At 47.7% G+C, this 27,634-nt stretch overlaps 1 long non-coding RNA gene and 1 pseudogene across 2 annotated transcripts in view; one reads left to right on the forward strand and one right to left on the reverse strand.

The window, feature by feature from the left end:
* Positions 1-5,685: 5,685 nt before the first annotated feature.
* The window catches only part of LOC129033702 (uncharacterized), a 64,623-nt gene continuing 42,674 nt past the window's right edge, over positions 5,686-27,634 (forward strand). For both annotated transcript variants that reach the window (XR_008501654.2, XR_010125629.1), the window contains exons 1-2: positions 5,686-5,851; positions 6,613-6,719. This is a non-coding gene — a long non-coding RNA (uncharacterized LOC129033702). The remainder of the gene's footprint in view (positions 5,852-6,612; positions 6,720-27,634) is intronic.
* LOC129033701 (coiled-coil domain-containing protein 137-like) lies at positions 19,250-20,165 on the reverse strand (annotated as a pseudogene).

The raw sequence follows: 27,634 nt of genomic DNA on the forward strand, positions 1-27,634 counted from the left end.
CTGAGCACTTGGTTTACTGGAAGATATTTGAAAGAAGACTGAGAAGGGAGAGGTTCCAGGGGCAAGTTGTCTTGAGGTTTGAATCTGGCATCTGCTAGCTATTAACTGGAAGAAGCTTGGAAACATAAAATCCTCTATGTGCTGACCCTTGGGGACCTGGCTTCAAAGGTGGTCCTCACACTTCTATTAAGACAATCACAGTCCCAGGCCCTCCATGAGCTCCAGATCTGAATTCTGAATAACATACGTTGTGCCGCAGTTTCAGGAGCTTCTGAACACGCTACTCCAACATATGGTACCTTGGTATATTGAATATTTAAAGCTGAAGGAATTTGAGAAACAGCAGGTGCAGGAAGGACTCTCTGACCTTCCCTGAAGCAGGTCATAAGCCCCTCAGGTGACAGGTCCCCTCCCTGTACCAGGAGCAAGGCGCATCCTTCTCTCTGAAGACAGAGGAACCCTGAGAGGAATCCACATGAACAGGCCTTGCTACGTGTCCCCAGCTCACTACTCATAGCCCACATCCTTTTGTCCTATCATGGTTTTCCATTTTCCACTCTTCCCCAAACCTGGTAACTGTTTAACTGTTTTTTTGGGGGGGTCTTCATTTTCCTATAAAGGCTGCTGTGTCACGTAAAACTTGTATGAAATAAATTACATGCTCTTCTTCTGTTAACCTTTGTCAATTTAATTTTCAGATGAAACCAGGGATCCGACGAGGGTCGAGGAAAACATGTTCCTCCCCTACAAGCTCAACTTTTCCCTTCCCTCCTTTTTGCAGGGTAGATTTCCCAGAAAGCACACTCTAAGATGGAGATTAGCGAGCAGGAGGTTTATTAGGGAGTTCTCATGGGATCAACATCTGGAGAATTGGGAAGGGAAGGAAGTCAAATTGGGCAGAGGGAGAAACTGAGCTACAGTGTAGTCACGAGGAAGGTCTCAGCCCACTCGACAGGGAATTCTTTGCTGGGAATATCTTTCCGAGTCATCCAAGTTAAGGCTGAGAGGCTCCGGACTCCACACCCTTTTGTCGATCAGTCATTAGATGCAGCCCTCCATGGAAGGGGGCATGACAGTGGCAAGGAGGCAGCTCTCTTCCACCAAGGCAATCCCCTAGGGTGCTGACAACTGAGGGCTGTCAGCAGGCAGCTCTCCCAGCAGCTGGGGGCCTAAGTGCCTCTCTCCTTAAGGATGATTTCGGTAGCTCATCACAGCCTCCACCCACCATTCTTCCTTTTTCCTAATCATGCTGCATAGGAAATACAAACCTTTATCTCAGCCTCAGCAAGTGTTAATTGAGTGAAGATTGTACAGTTGCTTGCTTTTTCACCACTTTAGCCTGTGCCTCATAAAAGTAGTTCCAGTTTGGAGAGTCAGGGTCAAGTAGAGGTGGTGACGTGGGACGGCCCTGTCCCGACAGTAAGAGCTATCAGTTACTGAATGCTAATTGTCTTCTGGGCTTAGGATGTTTCTGCTTTCCTTTAAAGTCCTTCAGCATAGGTAGTGTGATATTGATTTTGCTTAATCTATAACCCAGTAATGATGAGCAGCCCAGTCAAGAATGAATGGTTCAGCCGAGCCACACTCATGCCTGTAATCCCACTACTTTGGGAGGCTGAGGTGGGCAGATCTCTTGAGGTCAGGAGTTCAAGACCAGCCTGCCTAACATGGTGAAACCCCATCTCTACAAATATACAAAAAAAAAAAAAAAAAAAATTAGCTGGGCTTGGTGGTGCCTGCCTGTAGTCCCAGCTACTCAGGAGGCTGAGGCAGGAGAATCATTTGAACCCAGGAGGCGGAGGTTGCAGTGAGCCGAGGTTGTGCCACTGCACTCCAGCCTGGGTGACAGAGTGAGACTCCATTTCAAAAAAAAAAAAAAAAGAATGAAAGAATGAATGGTTCAAGGAAGACCAGAAAGCTTATTCTAGAGCTGACTGCTGCAAGTCCTTGTTTCCCACCTCTTGAGTAACAATGAAAGCTTTGTTATCTAGCACCCAGAATGTCAGATATGAGAGTGTGCATGTCTGTGTGTAAGTATTGGCCTGTTGACCAGCTCAATGCACATCAGAAATGGGCTTTCATTGGTGAAATTAAGGCATTCACAATATATGGATTGGCTTAAATCCTGGAGAGACATGCCACATGTTTTCATGAACATGATAGAAGAATGCAGGGGAGTCTATAGACTTTACCCTAAGAAAATTACTAGACAAAAATCATTTAATGCTCTCACGAATGAATCTTTTCATGCTAGGTGGTGGCTGCAGCAAAATAGGCCATGTGAACTGTTCTTGTGCCTGCTTGCTAAAACAGTAATAATTGATAAGCCCTCCTGTGTGTGGTAGACAGTCCCTTTCTTTAAAGCTCAGAAACAAAGCCACGTAGAGAGTGGCAAACCCTTGGCACCTCAAACCTCTTCACTGGCTGCTCTGCACATACTGCAAAAGAACCTGGGGTTGTCTTCTACCAAATTGTCTCTGGTCAGTCTCCATCTGGGCATAGTACCTGGTGTTATGTGCATGTACTTTATTTAATGCCCACAACAACCCTATCAGGTAGATAGTGTTGTTTATACCCATTTTATTAGTGAGAAGCCCAAACCTCAGAGTGATTTCATAACTCACCCAAGGTCTTCATAGCAGATCCAACCAGGATTTGGACCCAGGTCTGTTTGTTCTCCAAGTTCTTCACTTCTGGCCTATACTGCCTGCAGAAGGGCTGTCTGCAAAATCAGGAGGGGAAATGAAGTGGGCATGGGGCTTCCTGGTGGGCTATTTTCTGTTCTTCCATGACCCATATGCCAGAATAGTATTAGGGGCCGGGCGCGGTGGCTCACACCTTTAAGCCTAGCACTTTGGGAGGCCGAGGCAGGCAGATCACCTGAGGTCAGGAGTTCAAGACCAGCCTGGCCAACATGGTGAAACCCCGTCTCTACTAAAAATACAAAAATTAGCTGGTGTGGTGGTGCACCTGTAATCCCAGCTACTCAGGAAGCAGAGGCATGAGAATCGCTTGAACCTGGGAGGCAGAGGTTCAGTGAGCAGAGATTGTGCCACTGCACTCCAGCCTGGGTGACAGAACAAGACTCCGTCTAAAAAAACAGAACAGTATTAGGGAAGCGGCCTACCTACCTGCATGTCTATGTGGCACAGCTCCAAAAGGTTGAAGCCCATCCACGTGTCTTGGGAATTTTTTAAATTTCACCAATAAGAGCTCATTTCTAATATTCATCAGGCTGTTCAACAGGACAATATTTTTACCCCCCCAAATAAACAAATACATAAAAATAAAACAAAACTCATGCCTGACTCTCCGGATGCTAAGGCCTGGCCACTGCACTGCCATGAGCCATGAGCCATCCAGGTGGTTCTCATCAAGGTACTTCAACCTTCCAGGCTTTGCTTACTTCCTCCAGAAGGGAGGTCTTGCCCCGTAGAGGTTTATGTTTGTGATATACATGTGTGTGTTAAGGAGTACAAAGTAGGACACCAAGGCTATGGAAACAATAATGAGACTAAAAATAGGCTAAAATGTGCCTAGAGGAGGCATCTGCTGCCCAGACAAGAACATCAGAAAGTGGACTTTCTGGGCCAGGCATGGTGGCTCATGCCTGTAATCCCAGCACTTTGTAAGGCCGAGATGGGTGGATTGCCTGAGCTCAGGAGGTCGAGACCAGCCTGGACAACATGGCAAAACCTCATCTCTACTAAAAATACACAAATTAGCTGGGCACAGTGGCAGGGCACCTGGATTCCCAGCTACTCAGGAGGCTGAGGCACAAGAATTGGTTGAACCCGGGAGGCAGACAAAATCGTGCTACTGCCCTCCAGCCTGGGTGACAGAGTGAAACTGTGAAAGAAGGAAAGAAAGAAAGAGAGAGAGAGAGAGAAGGAAGGAACCTTTTGGTGAGCAGAGCTGGACTGTGGACTGGTGGAAAGAGGAATGCCTCTGGAACCAGCCCCTGGTGTAGAAGATGATGTTGGCCTCCTATCTCCTGCCTTTGGCACTCACCATTGCTGTACGCAACACCAGCTTCTTACTGTGGAAACCTGCCACTCTGTCTGGGGCTGTCTCCAGCCACAGGAGCATGCTCAGTCCATGCACTGGCCATGCACTGGCCCGGGGTTGTCCCCAAGAGCAGCCCCAATCAAAGATGAAGGGAATTGGGTAAATGCCCATGCTCCCTAGCCTCTGGGAGGATGGCTCTGAGGCAGGTTCTATTCTACAAAGTCTCCCCATAGTCCCCAGTGGGAATGAGCTTCATTGCACAAAGAGATGACCTGCTTGTGAACACACTCTCACTCTACTTCCTTCCCTCCGTTTCACTTCCCCATCCCCCTACCAGTGCTCCCTAGGGCCACTTCCCTAATTAACTGTATGCGCTCAAATATTTGCTTCCATGGGAACAAAATTACCTGGTTCAAATCCGTACTCTGCCACTGGCCAGCTGTGTCTTAGGAACATTACTCCACTCCCCTAAACTGCAGCATCCTTGGCTGGGATTGTGAGATGACAAAAGTAGAACAAACCTTACCAGACAGGTGTGAAGATTCCAGAAAATAGTCCGTGTCAATAGTTTAGAGCAGCATCTGGCATTCAGCAGACACACAATAAATGCTAGTGTTTTATTATTTATTATAATTATTGCTTATTATTGATAGCCCCTGAGATTTCCTTGGCCAAGTTCAAGTCCATTCTGAGAATTCTAAGCTCTCAAACTTCAGACTTCCTCCAGGTGAATCTCCCTGGTTGTTTCAGGGAATCTAATTCATTTATTCACTTAACGTATCTTTAGCAAATATTGACTTAACACCTATTATGTCGAAGACACAGTGCGATGGGGGATATACAAAATAAGATGAGGTCACGGTCTCCAGGGAGATAAGACATATCCACACATAGCTACTGTCTAAGGCAAATTGTGATAAGTGCTCTTGTGTGTGTGCCAATAGAGCATAAAATGAGTTCAGAGGAGGGTGAAGAACATTGTGTGTGGTATGAAGGAGTATTGTTGGAGTTGGGTTTGGAAAGGGGGTAGAACTTTCCAAAGTTCCAAAGAGTAGATGGAGGGGAGAGGATACAATACATGGAGAGGGGGAAAGTGATAAACTCTAGGAGTTTGGCATCCCAGAGACAGCTCAACTATGTCTTAATGTGAGATCCCATAGATTGATGAGCCTCTATCTCTCAGAGCTAAGAGGACAGCGGATGCTCCCCCAAATTATTATTACCATTCCTGACACTTACATAGTACTTACCCTGCCCTAGGAACTACAGCGGATGTGCTACGTATGTTAACTGATTTAATCTTCACCTTCAGGGTCAGCACAGCTATGATCTCCACTTGACAGATAAGAAAACTGAGGCAGGAGGGGTTAAATGTCTTGCTCCAGCTCCCGCGGAAGCTAAGTGCCTTTCACCTAATCCTATGTGGTCTGGTTCCAGGGTTCACACTCTACACTGCCTCTCAAGTGTGGCACCTTTTCAGGATTTTAAGGGAATATGTTGCTGTGCTGTTGACAGGGCTTGAGGAGAGACTGAAAGAAAGCCCTTCAGCCCCATAGAGGAAGTCCCCAAAGGATGGATGGTTCTGGAAGTTACGAGTTACCAGGACAACGCATCCCCTCAGCCTGGCCACGCCCCCCGGGCTCCGGCTCACTGGTTGCAAAACTCAGCTTTGCCCCTGCACAGAGTTTCCCTTCCCGGGGCCCGCTGGGGAAGCATCCGCGGCTTGTGGTGGCTGTGGTTTGGTGCCCAGGACCTACACGTAAAAGGAGCTCATTCGGAGCCAGGGGTACGCGCTTGTCCCCAGAGCTCAAACCCCAGAGTCCCTCCGGTAGGTGGTACAGAGGTGAGTTTGATCCTAAACAAAACAGGGCAGGGTCTTCCTGTTTGTTTTCTTCCTCCAGCGGGGAGCAACGGCTGTTAATTGGATAGTGAAGTGGCCGATTTATTATTCTCTTACCCGTGCTGAGCAGAGCTGTAGGCAATCTTCGGGGCCGGGAGCAGCACAGGGGGGTATCTCGGGGTCTCTCTAAGAAGGAGTTGACAGTGGGGACCAAAGCTGCCGGCTGCCATGTTTTATTTGGCCTGCCCAGTGTTTAAAAAAAATGTTTTTAAATAGATGCTGACATTTTTAAAAGGGGAAGATTATACATACACTTCTACATCTCCGACTTGTGTCAAGAAACGGGAAGTTCTGGGCCCAGATCCCCATAAGTCAGCGATGACAGGGGCCGAGCAGGGGCTGCCCGTTAGACGGCCGCAGAGTCCCAGCCCCCAGCCCTGCTCACCTTTCTTACCTCTCTGGCCCCGTCGGCATTTGAGCCTGGGACCCCAGACGAAAGGATACGCTTCCTTTTAGAACTTCTGCCAATCTGAGGACGGGGCCACCCCACAGACGCCGTGGCTCAGCAAGCAGACCAATGGCCAAGGAGTCTGGCAAGGGGCGCTTGGTGAGTGGGTTTAATGACAGATTAAGTTGCCCATTAGGAAGCCATTAGAACACAGCGTGATGCATCACTGGGTAAACGAGAGAGGCTGAAGTCAGAGACAGGTTCTTGGAGCGCTTGATCCAATTTAATTCTTCTATTTTTTTTTTTTAAACCCTAGGCAGATGAGAGTGGAGGCTGTAAATCACCCTCTATGCAATGGCTTATCATAAAGGATATGGAGCAAAATTAGAGGAGGCACGAGAAGGAAAGCTGGTGATGAACAAGGTAGGGGCTGCTGCGGCGTGATTGAAGACAGGCTGGGAACGCGGGAGAAGCCGCTGAAAACTGGCTTGGGCTGGAGGTCTGATTAAGGCATCCCAAACCAGAAAAGCCCAGAGCCCAGGCTTCTGCTCTGCCTTGGAGAGTAGGACGGGGGAATATGTGTGCAGAAAACTTTCTGCGACAGTGCCTCATAGTGCCATCTACATGGAATGTGAAGTCAATCAGAATGTCTCTAAATCCTGGCTCTGTTGGGTTTTGGCTGTGTGACTTTGGGTAAGTTACTTAACCTCTCTGAGTCACATTTTCCACCTGTGTTAAAGGAGGTAATCATCGCAAATGCAAAGGGTGGTGCTGGATATCAGGGTGGGCACCTGCTAAGTGATGCTTTCTTCTGTTTAATGTTGTAAAAGATATAAATAAGACAGTCCCCAAATGAGGGTAGATTTTACTCCCCTCTAGCTCAGGTGGCACTTGTTGGGGAGATCAAGCAGTTTCTGTTCCTCCCTAGTAAAAGCAGGAAGGCTTTCCTGGGCGGGGTCCTCTGAGTGCTAGAAGAGGGGGAGGGTGTCCACTCAGCAAGGAGGCAGGAGGGCAGCCTTGCACACACTGGGCACCTCTGGGCCTCCAGCACTGGATGTCAGCTGTGCTTGTCGAATGGATGTGCTTCCCTCAACCCCCAAATCTGTTCTCTGCCCTTCTCTATCCTCTCTGTGCCCTGGGATGCTGACCCCGGCAGTACCTCACCCAGTGTCTTTATCTGGGCTCTCCCAAAAGCAGAGCCCCAGATAAGGATGTGAGGGCAGCCTGTTTCTTGGGGAGCTTATGGTGAATGTGGAGCTCCCCATGCAGGCCCCCTTCCAGGAGGGACTGATTGCCCCCCTGTTGGCTCCTTCAGGATTTGCCTCAACTACAGAGACAGCCATGGAACACGCCCTCCTGGGCTGCTCACATCCTCATCTGCATGGGGGCACAGAAGCCCGGCCATTCATCCCACGGGAGACTCAGGACATGCTCCCAGCAACCTGCTGGGCTACCCAAGGCTTGGCTGATCCTATATCCCTGCATCACATCTCAGCTTCTCCCTCTGCCCAAATCTACTTCCTCCCCATTCCTTTCACAGGCATTGATTCCCTGATAAACACCTTGCACCCCATATTCCATCTCAGAGTCTTCTTGCAGAGAACCCAACCTGTGGTAGAGCTGATCTCAGGACTCAGAGACAGGGAGCAGGGAAAGAGGACAGGAAAGCAGGGAGAGTCAATTTAAGGGTATGTTGTCTGAGACAAAGATTCTGCTAGGACCTCTGAGATGGGTACAAGATGCCTGGAGCCTTTCACTGGGCAGTATCTGTCCATCAGCTCCCGGGCCGCACAGAACCAGAGCTGCCTGTGAGGGCTTTCACTGCCCTGCATTTCTGGGCTTCACATATGCACTGGCTGAGAGGCCTCCCTGTCTTCAAGGACGATCCTGAGCAGAAAGTGGGTGCACTTGAGGTGGGGTGCTGTTGCGAGAGTCTGAACTTTATGAGAAGCAGACCCAGGGGGCATGGTGTGGGGCATCCCAAAGGACCTGCCATACATTAGGTGCCTTGGTCTTTGGGAGGAGCCCTCGGGAGTTCTGAGGGTGGGAGAAGAGGTAGGTGGGGTTAATCCTTTCCCATTCCCTCCCTGCCTCAGCACCATGGCTCAGGCAGTAGCGCTGACAGCTCTTCCTGGGATCAGAGTCATGGCCCCGCTCCCCTTGTCCCTGCAGGCTGAGGAACATAAGGGCTTCCCATGGTTGCTGGTGTCTGAGTGCCACAACCTCCCTTGCTGGTTCCTTTCCCCTGCCCACACCTTTGTCAATAGTTCCCCCCACTGAAGTCTCTTTGGTTGAGCAGTTGGTGGGGATGCTGACTGATAAAGGGGTCTAGGCCACTGCTCACTGCTTAAAGCCTTGCTTCAGAGAGACCTTCCAGGGCCCTGCAGCTCCCCCTTCTCCAACCCCTCCAACCCCTCCAACCCTTCTCCCTCCCAGCTGGTCTGGGTTCCCTATGGCATCTACTTGCTTTGGAATCTATTTCTTATAGATACATGTGTGTCCTCCTCTTTCACAGCCTTACCTTTTCATATGGAGGAAGAAAAAACCCATTTCTATAAAGGTATTAAATGTTTTCCTTTCACAAACACCAGTTTTGTACATCAGAAGCACTGCCTTTCATGCCTATTGAATTCTCGGAAATGGGCTTCGAGTGCCTATTTCAGGAGTTGAAATCTGAACATCAGCTCTTTCTTCCTCTCTGCATTCCTGCCACACAGTCCTAATCCTCTCCAGTGTGATGGATCCCTCTGGCTGGGTAGAAGGGAGACCATTTAAAGGAAATGTGAAAAAGAAAAGAACCGTATTCCATTTCAAGAGATTTTTCTCCTGACACAGTTATTTTCAACAAGTGACAGGTATTGATATTGATGAAAGATTCTTGAGTGAATACAAACCACTCCCCACCCCTATCCCTAACACACATTCTCTAGAAATTCCAGAATGCTCAGTGAGTGGATTCATTCCACATATATTTAGTGCCTAACTACATGCCAAGGAGCTGGGTGCTAAGAACAAAAAAGTATGATTCCTGCCCTCTGCCATAGAGTTTGTGATCTGTGTTGATGCATTAAAGATTAATCCAATGATTACACAAAATGTGATGTTGCAATTTTGCCTTTGCACTTGCTGTTCCCTCTGCCTGGAATGCTTGTCCCTGCAAGGTGTCTGCCCGGCTTCCTCCATACTTCCTCTAGGCCTTTTCACAATCATCCCTCTTCACTTATGGCCTTCTTGGCCACTCACTCTGTCAACATTCCTGCTCTTTTTATCTCTCTAGCATACTTCTCTGTTTATGGACCATCTCTCCCAGAATGTAAGCTTCATAAGAATACAGATTTTTCTTTTCATAAAATCTTTTATTGTTCTCTGCAGAGAACAAAATTCCCAGAGTAGAAAACAATGCATGGGATATAGTAGGTGCTGAAACAATGTGTATTGAATGATTAAACATTGACCACACTAAGTGCTAATAAGCGTGGGCTGAGAAGGATTAGAGACAAGAGAGTTTCCAAGGGAAGTGATAGTTGGGCTGATCTAAGGAAAGTTGGGAGGCATCAAGTAAGCCTAAAGGAGATGGAAATAAATCCGTGCAGGAAACACCAGCATATGCCAGTGTGCTGGGTGAGCAGGAGCATGGTGGGCTTAAGAAACTAGAAGGAGGCCGGGTGCGGTGGCTCACACCTGTAATCCCAGCACTTTGGGAGGCTGAGGCAGGCAGATCACGAGGTCAGGAGATCAAGACCATCCTGGCTAATACAGTGAAACCCTGTCTCTACTAAAAATACAAAAAAAATTAGCCAGGAGTGATGGCAGGCGCCCGTATTTCCAGCTACTCGGGAGGCTGAGGCAGGAGAATAGCGTGAACCCAGGAGGTGGAACTCGCAGTGAGCTGAAATTACACCACTGCACTCCACCCTGGGCAACAGAGCAAGACTCCATATCAAAAACAAACAAACAAACAAACAAAAAAACTAGAAGTTCAGTGGGATTCGAGCACAGAGGATGGAAAAGATATGCGGGGAGGGATTAATGACAAAGCTGACACTTAGAACTGTCACACAGTGCTGGGAACTAGGCCAACCTTCACACAAGTCTGGGAGAAAGGTACTATACGTATTCCCATTTTACAGATGAGAGAATCAAGGCCCAGATAGTGTAGGTAACTTGCACAAGTTACAAACCTAATGAGCAGCAGAATTAGAGTTCAAATGCAGGAACTTTGGTCCAGAAGCCTAAGGTCTGAAATCCGTGTGGCTTTTAGTCTCTGGTAGAAGGACTAGGAGGGGTTGGCACAGGTAGGGCTTTGTAGTGACATAGAATTCCAGGTTGGGGCTAGGATAGAACTGGCAGATATAGGCTGGATATCTCCTGGGATGATTCTTACAGACCTCCCAACTCCCAAGTCCCCACCCCACCCCATCTCCAGAGCTGCACATGATCTGATTGGATTGACCTTAAAAAGCTTGCTTCCATTCTAGTCAGGATGGGCAAAATCAGTCTAAACTCCCTGAAGATTTGGCCATGAACCAATAAGATCCCTTCAGAGATTAGTATAAGCTAGTGCTCTGTTCTCTGCGATGACTGGTTATTTTAAAAAGCATTAACTAGGTCATTTGCAATGCAGTGTGAGTGGCCAAGGCTGCTGACTAGAATCCTCTTGGGACTTTTAAAAAATCCAGATGCCCAGGCTGCACCCTCACCAATTACATCAGAGTCACTCGGGCGGGACCCAGGCATCAGTATTTTTTAAAGCTCCCCTGGGAAGCCCAGTGTGCAATCAAGTTTGAGAACCAACAGTCCAGTCCCCAGCTACTCAAAGGCTGGAGCAGAGATTGGTAGCATCAACATCCTTGAGAAGCTTGTTAAAAATGCAGACTCTCAGGCCTTTTCCCAGATCTACTGTTTCAGAATCTGCATTTTATTGTTCTTTTAAATTTTATTTTGTTTTTTATTTTATTTCTTCTAAAAAAGGGGGATACATGTGCAGAACGTGCAGTTTTGTTATATAGGTATATGTGTGCCATGGTGGTTTGCTGCACCTGTTGACCTGTCCTCTAATTCCCTCCCCTCACCCTCTACCCCTCAACAGGCCCTGGTGTGTGCTGTTTCCCTCTCTGTGTCCACGTGTTCTCAATGTTCAACTCCCACTTATGAGTGAGAATATGCAGTGTTTGGTTTTCTCTTCCTGTGTTAGTCTGCTGAGGATGATGGCTTCTAGCTTCATCCATGTCCCTGCAAAGGACATGATCTCATTCCTTTTTATATAACCTCATGTGGTTAGTGGCTATGGTATTAGACTGTGAGGTTCTGGAGCAGGGCTTTTCAAACTTGTGTGGATTCCAAGGTGGACGGATCACCTGAGGTTGGGAGCTCAAGACCAGCCTGACCAACATGGAGAAACCCCGTCTGTACTAAAAACAGAAAATTAGCCGGGTGTGGTGGTGCATGCCTGTAATCCCAGCTACTTGGGAGGCTGAGGCAGGAGAATCGCTTGAAGCCGGGAGGCAGAGGTTGCAGTGAGCCAAGATTGTGCCATTGCACTCCAGCCTGGGCAACAAGGATGAAACTCTGTCTCAAAAAAAGAAAAAAAAAGAAGAATCTGCATTTTAACACGAAGATTCCTATTCACACAGGTTTGAAAAGCCCTGCTCCAGGACTGCATAGTTCAATACCATAGCCACTAACCATAGGAGGTTATTTAGATTTAAATTAAATTAAAAATTCAGCTCCTCAGTTGCACTAGCTACATACATTTCAACTGCTCAATTGCCATGTGTCACTGGCTGGTGGCTACCATATTGGACAGTACAGATATAGAATAGCCTGATCATTGCTGAAAGTTTATTGGACAGTACTGCTCCAGAACATTCTGCAGTGGTGGTAATCCACCAGTCTTTTTTCCTGTGGATGCTGCAGGCATACAGAGAGACAGTGCTACCCTCCCTGGATGGGACAAAATTAAGATACATTCAACCAGGCACACAGGGGATGTATCTAGATTATTGATTTTCCGCTCATTTGAAATAAATCAAGGACATGGCCATGTCTTCCCAAGCCCTAAATAAGTGCAGTCTGTGGGGTGGGAAATAGATGAGTGGGGAAGAAAGGAGAGGAGAAATGCAAGAAGCAAGATCAATTTTAGGTGCTAGAACAGGATGCAAGAGGGTTAGCCCAGGCCCCAACACCTCTCTGTCAGTCTCAGCACTGCCTGCTAATCACAAGGCAGGAGAGCGCTTGGCAAGCAGATGAGATTGATTTGTTACTCCAGGTGCAAATATGAAAAGCGGGCATTTAGTCAGTTAAATAATAGCCAAACTGTAGTGTGACGAGGCTGGGGGCTTAGGTTGTTTTTCTTCTGCTTTAGGGTGGAGATGGCGGCAGAGCGTTCCACTCTTCTGCAAAACCTTGCCTGTTTTCTGGGAAGGCCAGGCGAGGTTTCTGCCTTGTAGACCGTTTAGTTGCAGTCAGAGGGATGTTTAATGGGGCTAGAGCTGAACAATATGATAATGACAAGCCAGACCAGCAGTAGAGAGTGATGTATATTTTTCTTGGAAAGCTGCTGTCTATGTAGACAGCAGCTGACAGTAGGTGAGGGGCAGCAGTTAGCGGCAGATGATTTGCCTACTTGCACACTGCTCCTTGGGTGTGCTCCTTCGGAAATACTGTGGGTCAGGGCAGGGTGAAATGGGTGAAAACTCAAAACAAGAGAATGCACCAACAAAATGTACCCTACTACACAGCAACACGCACCATTCAGTGCTGTTTACATCTTTTCAAACTTTCAGCTTTTAAGGCTCACTAATACTTCTACATAGTAAAGCTTTTTGCATTTTGAGGTGTTTTGTGGTTGCCTTATGGGGCTGGTCCTCACGACCGCCTCTGGAGGAAGAGTAAATTTTGCCATCCCTTTAGTTGTGAATAAAGCCCAGAATGGTTGAGTTTTCCAGAGTCACACTGATCGTGAGTTGAAGATGTAAAACAATCATTCCGTTATTTGTTTATTCATAACTATTTACTGAGAGCCCTACTAAGTGCCCAGCCCTGGGGATGCTTCTGTAATGTCTCTGTTTTCATGGAACTTGGAGCTTGGATTCTGAAGAGGCTGATAGAAAAAAAAAGTAAACAAATGAAAGAACCACAAATTACAGTAAATGCTACAAAGGGAAGACAAACTAAGAGAATGCTGAGAGAAAAACGGGGAGAGGGATGGGGCAACTTGGAGAAGTTGATTTGCAAAGGCTTCTCTGAAAAGGATGTGTTTATGCTGAAACTTGAAGAATGAGATGTAACAAGAGAGGGAGAAGAACATTACTGGCAGAGGGAGCTGTATAAGTAAAGGCAGATAATTGGAAGAGCACGCAGCCTACGTGGGCCACATAAGGAGATGGGTGTAGCTGGTGCCCATGAGAAGCAGAGAGCATGGTTTGAGATAAGAGCACGTAAGGGCCTCCCACCTCCCTCGCCCCCAGTGTATCCCTATGTCCAAGGGGAATTTTGTCTTCACCTTTCAGTTCCTCCTCCTCGTGGCACTCTAATGAGGGTCAGTTCAGCCAGCCCATTCCAAGACTTCATGCTGTGGCATCAGGAGGTCTGGGAAGGAGGATGAAGAAGAGAGACAGGTCTGGGAAGGGGGAAGGAAGAAGAATAGGTTTCAAAGACAGGGACCTTGAAGCCTGAATGTCTGCAAAAGCTGGAGTAGAAAGTTGAAAATGAAGAATTGAAAATGGGCAAGGGGTCAGAGGTTCCAGGGCCACTTCCAGCCACAGAAAGAAGGCCTGTCAGGTGGACGGGAGCCCCTTCAACCTCCTTCAAAGATGACTTAAGGCTTTGTCTCTGTGCTTCTTCTGACAGGCTATTGCTTAAAGACTGAATGACTTGGACCCCAGAGTTTATGTGAGTTACTCTAAAATATGGTAAAATCAGGGCTTCACTCCCAACTGAGAGCCTTGCAGAGTGAAGAGTTTCTCTAGAGACCATCTGATAAATGCGGGCTCCCACACACAGAGATGTGAGCTAGAGCCATGCAGCAAATAATATATATTATTTTCTTCTCTGCTTAAGGTCCAAATTGTCTGGTGTAACATCTTTGGTGACCATTCCATTTGGGAATCCTAGCTTACTGGATGGAGCTGTGTGCATTGTGAGGTTGGCCATTGTTGTGTCTGAGCTTAGAAGAAGGAATAGCAGGGATAATAATCATTATGATAAGCACTTCTTGAGCACTCACTACATGTCAGGCACCATTCTGAGCATATTACATGCACGGGTTCTTTTAATGTGCATAACAACCCCACAAGATTAGTAGGTGCCATTTACATCCCCATTTTACAGATAAGAAAACCAGGGCATAGAGTCTCAGAGTTAGCAGGTGGCATTGCTAAGATTGGAACTCAGACAGTTTGGCTCCAGAGCTGCTGCCCTTTATCACTGTGGAGGTGACTTGAGAGATGCCCTAAGTTCCAGCCCAACCACAAATACCACCCCCCATTGGCCATAGTACATGACTAAATGTGACAATTACTTATTCAGCATTTATTAAAAGCACAGTATTGTCCTAAGCACTTTATATGTAGTATCCCAGTGCATCTTCTTATCAACTCTTTTAGATAGGTACTGTTATTCTTCATCTTTTACAGAGGAAGAAATTGAGGCTCAAATCAATAAGTAACTTGGTGAGAGCCTCCCACTTAAATGATTGGTAAAGTTGAAATCCAGATCTAAGCATCCAACCCCGGAGCCCAAGCTCTCAACTAACCCTGGTCACTTTTTTGAGTAAGGACTTTGTATCTCTCAAATGCCCCCTAGTAAAATGAACCTCAGCCATGTGGGAGCCGTGTGACTTTTTTTTCCTGCCCCTAAAGCATGTTGAAGATTTGGGGACAAGTTTTATTGAAACTCCCCAAGGCACTAGCTTTCACCCTTGGTGGTAATTATCTAGTGACTGCAGATGCCTAATTAAAAGAGTTCAGGCACACTGATCTCCTTAATTCAGTTTCTTGCAACCCCCATCTTCATTCTGTCCTTGTCTTTGAAGTCCCCATGCTTTGTCTCAGTGGTCTCCTCCACTACCAGCTGTTAACATCTTCTGTATTGGGATGAATCCCTGATATACAACTTCAGCCCAGACCTGGCTCCAAATCTCCATGTCCTTCATTCCACCTGCTCCAAGACCTAGGCACCTGGATTTTCCCTAGTGTAGCTGAGGCTGGCGTGCCCCACCCAGATCCCACGGGGTCTTTTTTCTACCCCCATTTCCAAGCCGCTGCCTGCATTGCTGCAGGTAAAGGCTCACATCTGCAGCCTTCTCCTGAGGCTTGCCCTTGAGCAATGGGAGCAGCCTCACCCAGACTCGTACTCCCCACCTTCACCTGACCTCAGATACTGATAGCGTCTGTTCCAAGAATCTAGTGCAACTTCCTTAGACTAGCAATCAATACCTCCTGCACCTGGCGACAACCTCGCTGTCAAATCTTCACTCCTGCTCAGCTGCAGAGCAGCTCCTCAGCCCTTAAGAGTTCTTCTGCCTTCTGGCCTTCTTGCCTTTGCTCACTCTGCTTCTGTCTGGAATGTCATCTGCCCTGCTTCCAACTGTCAAAATTCTACACATCCTCTGAAGGCTAGTGACACTGCGCTTCTGCCCACGAGGCATTCCCAAATTGTGCTTGCCCTTGCAACGTGGGTTATTGCTAGTTATGCATGGGTCTCTAGTCAGCATGGTTTGTATTCTAAAAGGTCAAGAATGAATCTGATTCTCTCAGCTATCTCTAGTTAAGAGTTCAAATGTGTACCCACCAAAGGGTATTGAAGTCTTAACCCTCGGTACCTGTGAGTATGACTTTATTCGGAAATAGGGTCATTGCAGATGTAATCAAGTTAAAATGAGGTCATTAGGGTGAGCCCTAATCCAAGAGAAGAGAGACAGACACAGACGGGCACAGAAGGAAGATGATGTGAAGACACACAGGGAGAACACAAAGGCAGAGATTGCAGTGACGATGCTTGCATGAGTCAAGGAACTCCAGATCTGCTGGCAAAACCAGAAGCTCAGAAAAAGGCATGGAGCAGATCTCCCCTAGAGCCTTCAGAAAGAGCACAGCCCTGCTGACACCCTGATTCCAGACTTCCAGCCTCCAGGGAGGAACTGTGAGAGAATAAATGTTTGTTGTTCTAAGCCACCCAGTTTGTGGTCCTTTGTCACAGCAGCCCCAGGACACTAATATATTAAGTATCTCACACAGTGCCTTCCACAGAGTAAGTAATGGCAAAGGCTTGTTGAATTCACTTGGAGGTGGAATATTTCTCTCACTAGCTTTTTTTTTAAACAAGCTATTTAATGTTTATTGTAATATGCCTTGCAGTATGTTGATAGAATCTCTGATTTCCTAAACATTTTGTTGTTATTCCATACCTATACACTACCCAGCCCCCACTTGTACATTCCATATGTATTCTTTTCTTTTCTTTTTTTCTTCCTTTCTTTCTTTGTTTTTCTTTCTTTTTTTTTTTTTTTTTTTTTTGGTCTCCCTATGTTGCCCAGGCTGGTCTTGAACTCCTGGGCTCAAGCAGTCCTCCTTCCCTGGCCTCCCAAAGTGCTGTGATTACAGACATGAGCTGCAGTGCCCAGCCATTCCATATATGTATATATGATGGAGAAGAGTGCTTATACCAACCTAATAGTTACTTAATGTTGTATAACAAATCATGGCAAAGCTTAGTGGCTTAAAACAAGAGTCACTTATTACATTTCACAGTTCCTGTGCAGCAGCTTGGCTGGGAGGTCCAGAATCTGAACTTCTCATGAGGTTGCAGTCATCTGAAGGCTTGACTGGGGCTGGAAGATCCACTTCCAAGGTGGCCCACTCACATGGCTGGCAGCTTAGTGCTGGCTATTGGCAGGAGGCCTCAGTTTCCCTGCAGAGGCTGCTTAAGTGTCCTGACGACATGCTGGTTGACTTCCCCCAGGCCGAACCATCCAAGCAGAGGGCAAGACAGGAGCTAGAAAGCCTTCATGACTTAGCTTTGAGAGTCACAAATCATCACTTCCACCATGGTATACCATCTACACAGGCAAGCCCTGATTAAATGTGGGAAGGCATGAATGCCAGGAGGTGAGGATCATTGAGGGCCATCTTCACTAGTCAAGGCCATGCAATCTCAGCAGGGCCAATACCATCCCAACCAGGCAAAACATTCATTCTTGGAAGGAATGAAAAAAAATTACTCTTTTTATGTATAAACAAAGATATACATACTGTACATAAACAGATACAGAGTATATCTGTGGTGCTAAAAGTTCATGGTGAGGGGAACAGACAATAAAGAAAAAAATTGTGTAAAAATTCTTGGGGGGGATCTTTTTTTTTTTTTTTAATTTAAAAGTAAACTTTAATGTCGAAAACGCAAACTTGGGGAGGGCAGAAAGATCACACATAAGGCTGCCACTTCACACCTAGAGAGTTGCACGGCGGCCGGGCAGAAGCGCTCCTCACTTGCCAGGCGGTGCGGAAGCCGGGCAGAGGCGCTCCTCACTTCCCAGACAGTGGGACTGCAGGCCAGAGGCGCTCCGCAATTCCCAAACGGTGGGGCTGCCCCGCAAAAGCGCTCCTCACTTCCCAGAAGGTGCGGGTCAGGGCAGAGGTGCTCCTCACTTCCCAGACGATGCGGGGCAGGGCAGAGGTGCTCCTCACTTCCCAGACGATGCGGGGCAGGGCAGAGGTGCTCCTCACTTCCCAGACGATGCGGGGCAGGGCAGAGGTGCTCCTCACTTCCCAGACGATGCGGGGCAGGGCAGAGGTGCTCCTCACTTCCCAGACGGTGGGGCGGCCCGGCAGAGGCGTTCCTCACTTCCCAGACTGTGGGGCGGCCAGGCAGAGGCGCTCCTCACTTCCCAGACAGTGCTGCGGCCCGGCAGAAGCCTCCTCCCTTCCCAAACGGTGCTGGGAAGGCGGACTCCATTGCTAGATCTGTGACTTGGGTTTAAGCCTCTCCCTTCTGCCCTCATCTGGAGATGCTGACAGCCTGGGCTCTCCCTCCTTTGGCACCAGATGAAGACTGAAGCCTGGCAAGGCCCTGCCCTCAGCAGGAACTCCCACTGGGCCCCACTCTGTGACCCTGAGCCCAGGCCAGGATCCTTCCTTTACTTTCTCAAGCCACTTTGGGCCTGCCCAGCTCTCTCAGAGCCCTGTCATGTGGCTGACAACACTGTTTTTTGTTTGTTTGTTCCTTGTATCTTTAGTAGAGGCAGGGTTTCACCATATTGGCCAGGCTGGTCTCGAATTCCTGACCTCAGGTGATCCACTCGCCTCAGCCTCCCAAAGTGCTGGGATTACAGGCATGAGCCACCGCGCACGGCCCCCGTTCCCACCTTCTTGGTGTATGCGCTGTCATCACATTCCACCCCAACCAAATCTTGAGTGGGTAGCCTCTGCAGGGGACTACTCACAACTGGCCTGTAGTCACAGTCCCCTGCAGAGTCCTCGCAGGTGGTCCAGATGTGCCCACCAGCCCTGGCCCAGGTGCATCTTCCCTGCCCCTAGCCTGCTCTGCCTGATGTGCACTGTGCACTTGGCTCTGCTGACTCCCAGGGGGCCTCGGTCACACACCAAGCCAGCCTCATGAGGTAGGTGGTGTTCAGGGACAGGGGAATGGGATCCAGCCCTTCCTAAGGTGTACCTGGGCTGCGACTCAGAATGGATGTTCAGAACAAAGAGACGCAACTGTGAGTGACCCCACAGGCCGACTGTCAACCAGGCCTTGGCCCTAGTCCATCGCGCACTCACCCCCTGCAAGATGTGGACCCGCCGATGCCCAACGTTGTGAACGAGTACCTAGAGGCCTCACCCCACACTGCTAGCATGGCCAGGGAAAAGGATCTGCCTGCCTCTCCCCCACCTAGGTGTGGCAGCTCCTGGTGCCAGTTTCCCAGGAGCGTGGCCAGGCCCCGGGTCTCTCCATCACAGCTGTGGCTCTGGCTTCTTCTTGGAAGTGAGTGGGGGGGGGTCACTCCCCATGCAGCCACCGCGGCTGCTTCAACATCTGTAGGCTTGCAAGGCCCACTCTCTCTCCTCCCCCACAATCCGCTGGTAGGCCAGGGAGGCAGTCAGAGGCTGGAATACACCGCGGGGGCTCAGAAGCATCCTCAGCATCTGCGATCTTCTGCCAGGCTGGTCCTTGCTTAGGCTCCTCCAGGGCCTGGTAGTCAGCTCTGGGCCCTGCAGGACAACCTTACCAAACTTCACCGTGTCTCGGAGTAACTCCTGCTCCAGCCTGTCTGCCGTCTTTTCCTCCTTTTTCTGCCAGACTTTATCTAGTAGTCGCTTCTGGAACCCTTTTTTTGCTTTTTACAGCTCAGACTTCTCCTTGGGAGCTGTCTGGACCTCTGGCTGCAGGGTGGCCTGGCTCTTGCTGAGGAATAGCATGTGCTGGGCCTCTTGCTGCACGCGCTGGATATAGGCCTAGTCGGACTCCCCCTTCCTCTGCTTGAACTTGGGGACGGCAATGTTGGGCTCCACTCCCTTTGCTTCCTTTTCCAATGTCTTTCTGAAGGCCACCTGGGCCGCTTTCTTCCTCTTCTTGTTACCGGTCGGATTTTTCATCTCCCGGCGGCTCCTCATAATCTCCCAGAGCCGGAAAGGGATCTCCTGTTCGTCCTGGGTTTTGGGCTTGCAATTCCCTTTCTCCTCTTTGCTGTGAAGCCTGGACCATGGGGCTGGGCGCTGGTTCCCCAGCGGCTGCACTTGCTGCCCACTGCTGCTCCCGCTGGGGACTCCCAGGACCCGCCGGCACCCTGGGCACCGCTGCTCCATGTCCAGCTTGCGCCATCTCCACGCTGGAAGCTTCCCTAGCGAAGCCACTTCTGCCTTCCTCCATTTTTTAAAGTGATTAAGAAACACTGGCTAAAACTTTTTCAGTTGTAAGCAATAAAACCCAATTCAAACTGACTTATGCAAAAATGAAGTTCAGGAGTCTGGACTTCAGGTATTGCCAGATCCAGAGGTTCAGATACTATCAGCAGTGCTTCTTTTTCTATCCATATTACACACAGACTGTCTCCAAGCAGCTGTCCGTGAGGGCCCCTATGAGTGTCATTTACATCTTACTGCCAGCTATCTGGGAGGATTGTGAAACACTGCCCAGCCCTAACAAGCCTGGATTAGACAGCAGTGTAGGCGCTAAGACTCCCACGTATATGGACAGAGAAGATAAAAGACCTTCAGCCATTTCACAGTGCTGCCTGGGGAGAGCTCATTTTCTCCTGATATTCTAGGAGAACAAGAAAAACAGGGCTTCATAATCTTATAGGTATAAATTCAAATCTAAGATCTACCAGTTACTAGCTCTGTGATCCTTAAAGTTCTTGAAGCTTTGGCTTTTCATCTGTAAAATGGAGGTAATGGTAGTCACCCATAAGATTGTTGCTAGCATTAGTTGAGACCATGCATGTAAAGTTTCCCACAGAGCACCTGCACATGCTATATCTAAAAGAGGAGGAGGAGGAAGACGATTGTAAGTGGGGGATGCTTATTTCCTGTTTCCAGAGAGGGGAGGACACCTGCCCACTTCAAATGTTTTCTGCTCTTGTGTTGTTTTGCTCAAGGTTGAAATCCCCAGGATAGAAACTCAGATTGGCCAAGCTTGGGTGATGGGAAAGGCCAGGTGAAGTCAGTGCACCTTGCTTGACCCACCAAGACCACCCAAATGGGGGTGGAGTGGTTCCCCAGAGGAAAATTGGGTGCTGTTAGGAGAAAGGAGCGGGCGGACACTGGGTAGGAAAAGTTGCAGATGTCCACCGCAGGCATCCTTCAATGCAGTGTGCCAGGAAGCCCTGATCCATACTTTATTCCCCTTACCCCCTTGTGTCTATTTTCTCCCCTAGTGGGATCTGCAGAGAAGGAGGAGTAGGTGATTGTGGCTGACACAGTCAATTGCCTCCCCCAAGGACCTTTCCCACTTTCTTTTAGCTGGCTAAGTTCAAGAGTTGACCATCTCTGGCCTGCTCTGCCTGATGTGTGCTGTGTGCTATGTGCTCGGCTCTGCTGACTCCCAGGGGCCTCCATCACACACCGAGCCAGGCTCATCAGCTGTCTTAATAAGTAGTGTTCAGGGACAGGGTAATGGGACCCAGCCCTTCCTAAGGTGTATCTGGGCTGCGACTCAGAATGGATGTTCAGAACAAAGAGACGCAACTGTGAGTGACTCCGGGCCCCACAGGCCGACCGTCAACCAGGCCTTGGCCCTAGTCCATCGGGCACTCACCCCTTGCAAGATGTGGACCCGCTGATGCCCAACGTGTGAACAAGTACCTGGAGGCCTCACCCCCACGCTGCTAGCATGGCCAGAGAAAAGGATCTGCCTGCCTCTCCCCCACCCAGGTGTGGCAGCTCCTGGTGCCAGTTTTCCAGGAGCGTGGCCAGGCCCCAGCTCTCTCCATCACAGCTGTGGCTCTGGCTTCTTCTTGGAAGTGAGGAGGGGGTCACTCCCCATGCAGCTACCGCTGCTTCAATGCTCTGTAAGCCTGCACTGCCGGTTCTCTTTCCTCCCCTACAATCTGCTGGCGGGCCAGGGAGACAGGGGCACAGGGCTCCTCCCCAGCCCCAGGGAGGGATATCGCTTGGACTCACCAGATCATGGTAATTCCATTGCCCTTGCCAGCAACTGTGGGTACATGACTATCGTAGTGAGTGGGATTTAATGGAATATCCTCTGGGCACCTCTGGGAGAGTTGTTCCTCCTGAATAAAAAGACACATGGGCCAGGCACGGTGGCTCACGCCTGTAATTCCAGCACTTTGGGAGGCCGAGGCAGGTGGAACACTTGAGGTCAGGAGTTCAAGACCAGCCTGGCCAACCTGGTGAAACCCCATCTCTACTAAAAATACAAAAATTAGCTGGGCATGGTGGTACATGCCTGTAATCCCAGCTACTTGGGAGGCTGAGGCAGGAGAATTGCTTGAACCTGGGAGGTGGAGGTTGCAATGAGTCAAGATCCTACCATTGCACCCTAGCCTGGGCGACACAGCAAGACTCTGTCTCCAAAAAAAAAAAAAAAAAAAACCCACAAGGAAGAAAACCCCATCTCTTCTTCAGACTGATGTTTGTGGGTTCACATGTGATAACTGGAATAGTGGCAGCCTTCATCCTTTCTGGAATAATGAAGAGACAAGCCCAAGAACAAAGCCAACATGATGAGGATGGCAGGACAGAAAGACAGGGAGAGGCTAATCCCTTATTGAAGTCAATCATTGGCTGAGCTATCCATGGATGCTACCTTCAGACTTCCTTTGATGTCTTACTGCCTAAACTACATTCAGGTAGGTTTACTCATACCATAGCCAAAGCATCTCAGTGATATATATATATGCTCACCTATTTCTAAATCTCCAACAAGAGTAAGGAAGCCTTTTAGGTCAGTGGTTCTCAAAGTGTGGTCCCTGGACCAGCAGTATTGACATCACCTGGAAACTGATTAGAAATGCATATTCTTGGGCCCCATCCAGTTCTTGTCAATCTGAAAGGGAATGGGTGCAGCAGCAATCGTGCTTTCACAAGCACTCCAGGTCATTGTGATGCATGCTATAGTTTGCCAACCTCTGCCTTATATACTACTCTGTTGTCATACTGATATCAGAACTGACCACTGGGAGTGAGGGCACCACTCATTATTCTGTCCAACTTACCTTTTTCTATCATTGCTTCATTTGATTCTGCTATCCCTAAAACAAACAAACAAAAAGACAAGAAAAAGAAAAAGAAAAAAAAAGGGAGAGAAAGAGAGAGACAGAAAGGATTTGAAAACCGTTGGCCAAATAAACCTTTTGCTTTGAGTTTCAATCTGCTGACTCTGGGTCATCAGCTCTTTCCAAACAAGACTTTGGGTGTCTGCAGAAACCTGTAGTTGCTAGAATGTGGTGGACATTTCCAAAATATTTAGAAACACTAATAATCCTGTTATCAATAATGCTCCATAGGGATCTCCCTTGAGCTATTGGAAGTGAAGTTAGCAAGGAACTTAGAGAGGCATGCACTGCCTGGGGTGAGCAAAGAGAATTTGGAGGGACAGAGGAGCCCTGAGAATAATGTTAGAAATAAAAGGAATGAAAAACTTGCTGCAAAAAAGGAGAAAAGAAGGAAAGAAAGAAAAGAAAAAGAAAATGATTCTGATCAGGGAAGCCGGTGAAGATGGATTTGTTTTCCAGGACTCAATACATTTAGACAAAGGAGCCCAGAGAGGAGATCCAGGTTTAGGGGTGGTTTGAGCAAGGTGTCCAGGAGGGAAGGCAGGGGCACGTCTGGACACCTGGGCAGCCATAGATAACGGAGAGAACAGGTCGTGGGAGTAATGCTGTGCGGGAGAAGAATGCCTCCACAGGATTGGACTCTGACACCACCCCCTACTAACTTTGGTTTTAGGCAGCTTCCTGGGCTTCTCTAAGCTTCAGTTTCCTCAACAGCCAATGGGCTCAGTGATTCTTATCTCACAGCTTGTTGGAAGGTTTACATAAATCAACATACTATGATCTGAACTGCATACCCCCTAGGTTCATGTTGATGCACTAACCACCAATGTGTCGAATTTGGAGATAAGACTCTCAGGAGGTAATTAAGGCTAGATGAGGTCAAGGGAGAGGAGCCCCCATGATAGGATTGGTGGCTTTATAAGAAGATGAAAAAACAGAGAGAGAGAGAGAGTTCTGTCTCTTTACCATACAAGGACACCACAAGAAGGCAGCTGTCTACAAGCCAGGAAGAGGGCCTTCACCAGAACCAGAATTAGCCAGCACCTTAATATTAGACTTCCAGCCTCCAGAACTGTGAGAAAATAAATACCTGTTGTTTAAACCACCCAGGCTATGGTATTTTGTTATGGCAACCTAAGCTGACTAATACACAAGGTATACTAAGGACCTTGTATAGTGCTTGGCTCATTCTAAATGCTCAGTAAATAAATAAGATTCATAACAATGAATACATTAATAAGCAATAAGTTAGGAAAATGAGATTGCCAAGGTCTTTGAATGGCTAAACTGAGTATGTAATTTATTATCTGGACCATGGGGAGATTCTGAGCAGGAAACAAAAAGAGGAAGCATATGTGTGCATAGCTCTGAAGTCAGTGTGACAATAGGGCATTACATAAGGTGGGATTCAGCAAACATGAGGGTGCTTCAGGATCCCTTTGAGGGCTTGTGAAAACATAGGTTGCTGCTGTCTCTACTTTGTCTTTCAGATTCAGCAGGTCTGGGAAGGGGTTCAAGAATTTGCATTTCAAGTAAGTTCCCAGGAGATGCTGATGCTGCTTGTCTAGGGACACAGACTTTAAAAGAGGGAAGAAGAAAGATAAAGAGAAAAAACAGACAGAGACATTAGCATGACTTTTGGTCTGGAATGGCAGCAGAATGCTTGCTCTGCAGACATTCAATCCACGCTGTGATGGATGCCGGAGAACGGAGGTGGTGCCTGGAGCTGCCAAAAATAATTGCTTCAAGCATGGCATGCAATTATGACATTGGTTTTTTGGTTTTGTTTGGCTTTAAGGGTAAACCACTATAATTAGAAAACTTGCAAAATCCTGACTTACAAAGTGAGCAGATTTTCAAATCAGAGAAACTTAGTTTTCATGCCTTCTCCAAGTTGTGGATCACTGCTCAAAGATGACTATTTGGGGCCGGTTGCTAAGACTGATACTAGTCGCAAGGTAATATCATACACAGTGCTGGTAAGGTCAGCTTGATCTGCAGGCCCATTAGGATGTTTGGTTGAATGTATGATGGTAGGAGTGAGATGGTCTGTTTTTTTTTGTTTTTTTTCTGATTTTTCTTAGGACCCTGAGGTGAACATATGTGGTTTCTTCCACATAGCGCTTATTTCTTCTTTACATTTGTACTTGCACTCTCCCTTTATCTTTCTTTGGGAAAATCCTTGTCACTGTATACTTCTTCTTCTTCTTTTTTTTTTTTTTTTTTTTTTGGACAGAATTTCACTCTGTTGCCCAGGCTGGAGTGCAGCGGTGTGATCTCAGCTCAGGACAAGCCCTGCCTCCAGGGTTCAAGTGATTCTCCTGCCTCAGCCTCCTCAGTAGCTGAAATTACAGACACACATCACCACACCTAGCTAATTTTTGTATTTTTAGTAGAGATGGGGTCTCACCTTGTTGGGCCTCAAACTCCTGACTCCAGGAGATCTGCCCACCTTGGCCTCCCAAAGCGTTGGGATTATAGGCATGAGCCACCATGCCTGGCACACTGCATACTGCTGTCTGGTGTCTGTCAGGCTGCTAAACTCCTCAGTCTTCCCGTAAGCCACAACGGTGGGTATGGGATCGAGGTCTGCCCAATCCTAGTGTCTTCTTCCTTCAGCCCCTGTGACTGGGCTAAGGAAGCTTGTGACCAGACCAGCCTATCAGAATCCTTGTCTGGGATTCATCTGTAAACCAAAAATAAAATTCTAAGTCCCCCAACCATCTTGATGGACCCCATCTCTTGGCCAAGGCATTACAAAGTTAACCAGAAAAACTAGTTCAGGCCATGATGGGAAGAGGGAGTCAGACATGCTTCACCATACCTTCCTCCCCTTTTGGAATTCAGGCTCACCTGACCAGCATTAACATCAACTCAAACTTAAGACTGATAGAACAGATGTTTTAAGTCTGATAAGAAACGTTTACAATCTATTCTCTCTGCAGCCTGCCACCCTAGGCTTCATCTACATGATAAACCTTGGTGTCTACAATGCCTTATCACAACCCAGACATTCCTTCTGTTGATTCCAGGTCTTTAGATAATAACTCTTTTAACCAATTGCTAATCAAAAAGTCTGAATCTGCCTATGACCTGTGAGCGCCCCCGCTTCCAGTTGTCCTGCCATTCCAGACCGAACCAATACACATCTTACATGTATTGATTGATCTTCTTATGTCTCCCTAAAATGTAGAAAACCAAGTTGTAGCTCAACCACCTCGGGCACATGTTCTCAGGATCTCCTGAGGGTTGTGTCACAGGCCATTGGTCACTCATGTTTGGCTAGAATAAATCTCTTCAAATATTTTACAGAGTTTGACTCTTCTTGTTGACACACCTATGGGTACCAGAAGAGAGAAATCACTGTTTCCTCGGACGGCCCTAAGATGTGATGATGTGAGTGAAGCATGCAGTTCACCCAACCCCATAAATGAATGGAGTCTTCTTGTATGAGGGAATCAGCCCCAACCTACAGAGAAAAGAGAAGCTAAGACTGGGCAGGGGAGGGAGAAAGGGGGAAAGGAAGAAGAAGAGATGGGGAGGGAGGAAGGGACAGTGGAAAAGAGGAAGGCAAGGGGAGGGAAAAGAGATCCTTGTCGTTCGATTCACTAGCATCCCAAGGCTAATACTACATTCAAATTTTCACTCGCATGAGTCAAAAAAACTTCCCCATTTTACTTAAGCTTTGAGTTGGTTTCTGGCACTTTTAACTAAAAAGGTCTGAATAATAAAGTTCATCAATCCACTTGTAACGTCTAACTTCTAGAATTCAGGTTGTGCTGGGAAATTGCTAATTCAAAACTCCAGTGCCTACATCAGCGTGGGAAGGGGTCCTTTAGAGCTGTCTGAAATTTCAGGGCATTGTCCCCATTGGAAGCTTTGAACATTACACTTAGAAATGCTAATGAGAAAGAGAGAAAAGAGGGAGAGAGAGAAGGCTTCACCAATTTTCAAAAGCCGAAGTCAGTCTTTTTAGGAGAGAAAGAGGAAGGAAAAGGGATGGAAGACACTGGGAGTGTTTTTAGTGGATGAGACAATGGAGGGTCTTCCTTACCAGGTAGTGAGGAATTTTTCCTACAAAAAAGACCCAAGTGGCTTTTGTATTTGTAGAGAGGACTAACCCTCCTGGGGGGTGAGCTGATCAAGGTGAAATTATATAACCTATACAGTTGACTAAAGTGATTTCATCTCCATGCCCTCAGCAAGAAGAGTGAGAAAGAGGGCTGACAGGGTGTTGGTTCTGCCCATCCTCACCTGCAAGGGACATGTGAGAGCTGAAGTAATCAGATTTACTTCCTACCTCCCACGGTACAAGCACCTCACTGTGCTAGTGGGCATTTGAAGGGATTTTCCAAATGCACGTTTAACCGTACACAATTTTCATCTTTGTAGAAATTTAGAACCCGACTCCCTAATAAGATGAGACATCACCATCACAGGCCTCATATTGCAAGCCTGTACAGAGGGTGTGTGTGTGTATATGTGTATGTGTGTGCGTATGTGTGTATCTCAGAATATATCTGATGGTTATTTGAAGCTCAGTATTAATAAGCTATATAATAACTGGGTTCTATAGTATTTGAAATCAAAATCACTTTTAGAT

This window comes from Pongo pygmaeus, chromosome 2 (genome assembly GCF_028885625.2).
Source record: "Pongo pygmaeus isolate AG05252 chromosome 2, NHGRI_mPonPyg2-v2.0_pri, whole genome shotgun sequence".
Lineage (NCBI taxonomy): Eukaryota > Metazoa > Chordata > Mammalia > Primates > Hominidae > Pongo > Pongo pygmaeus.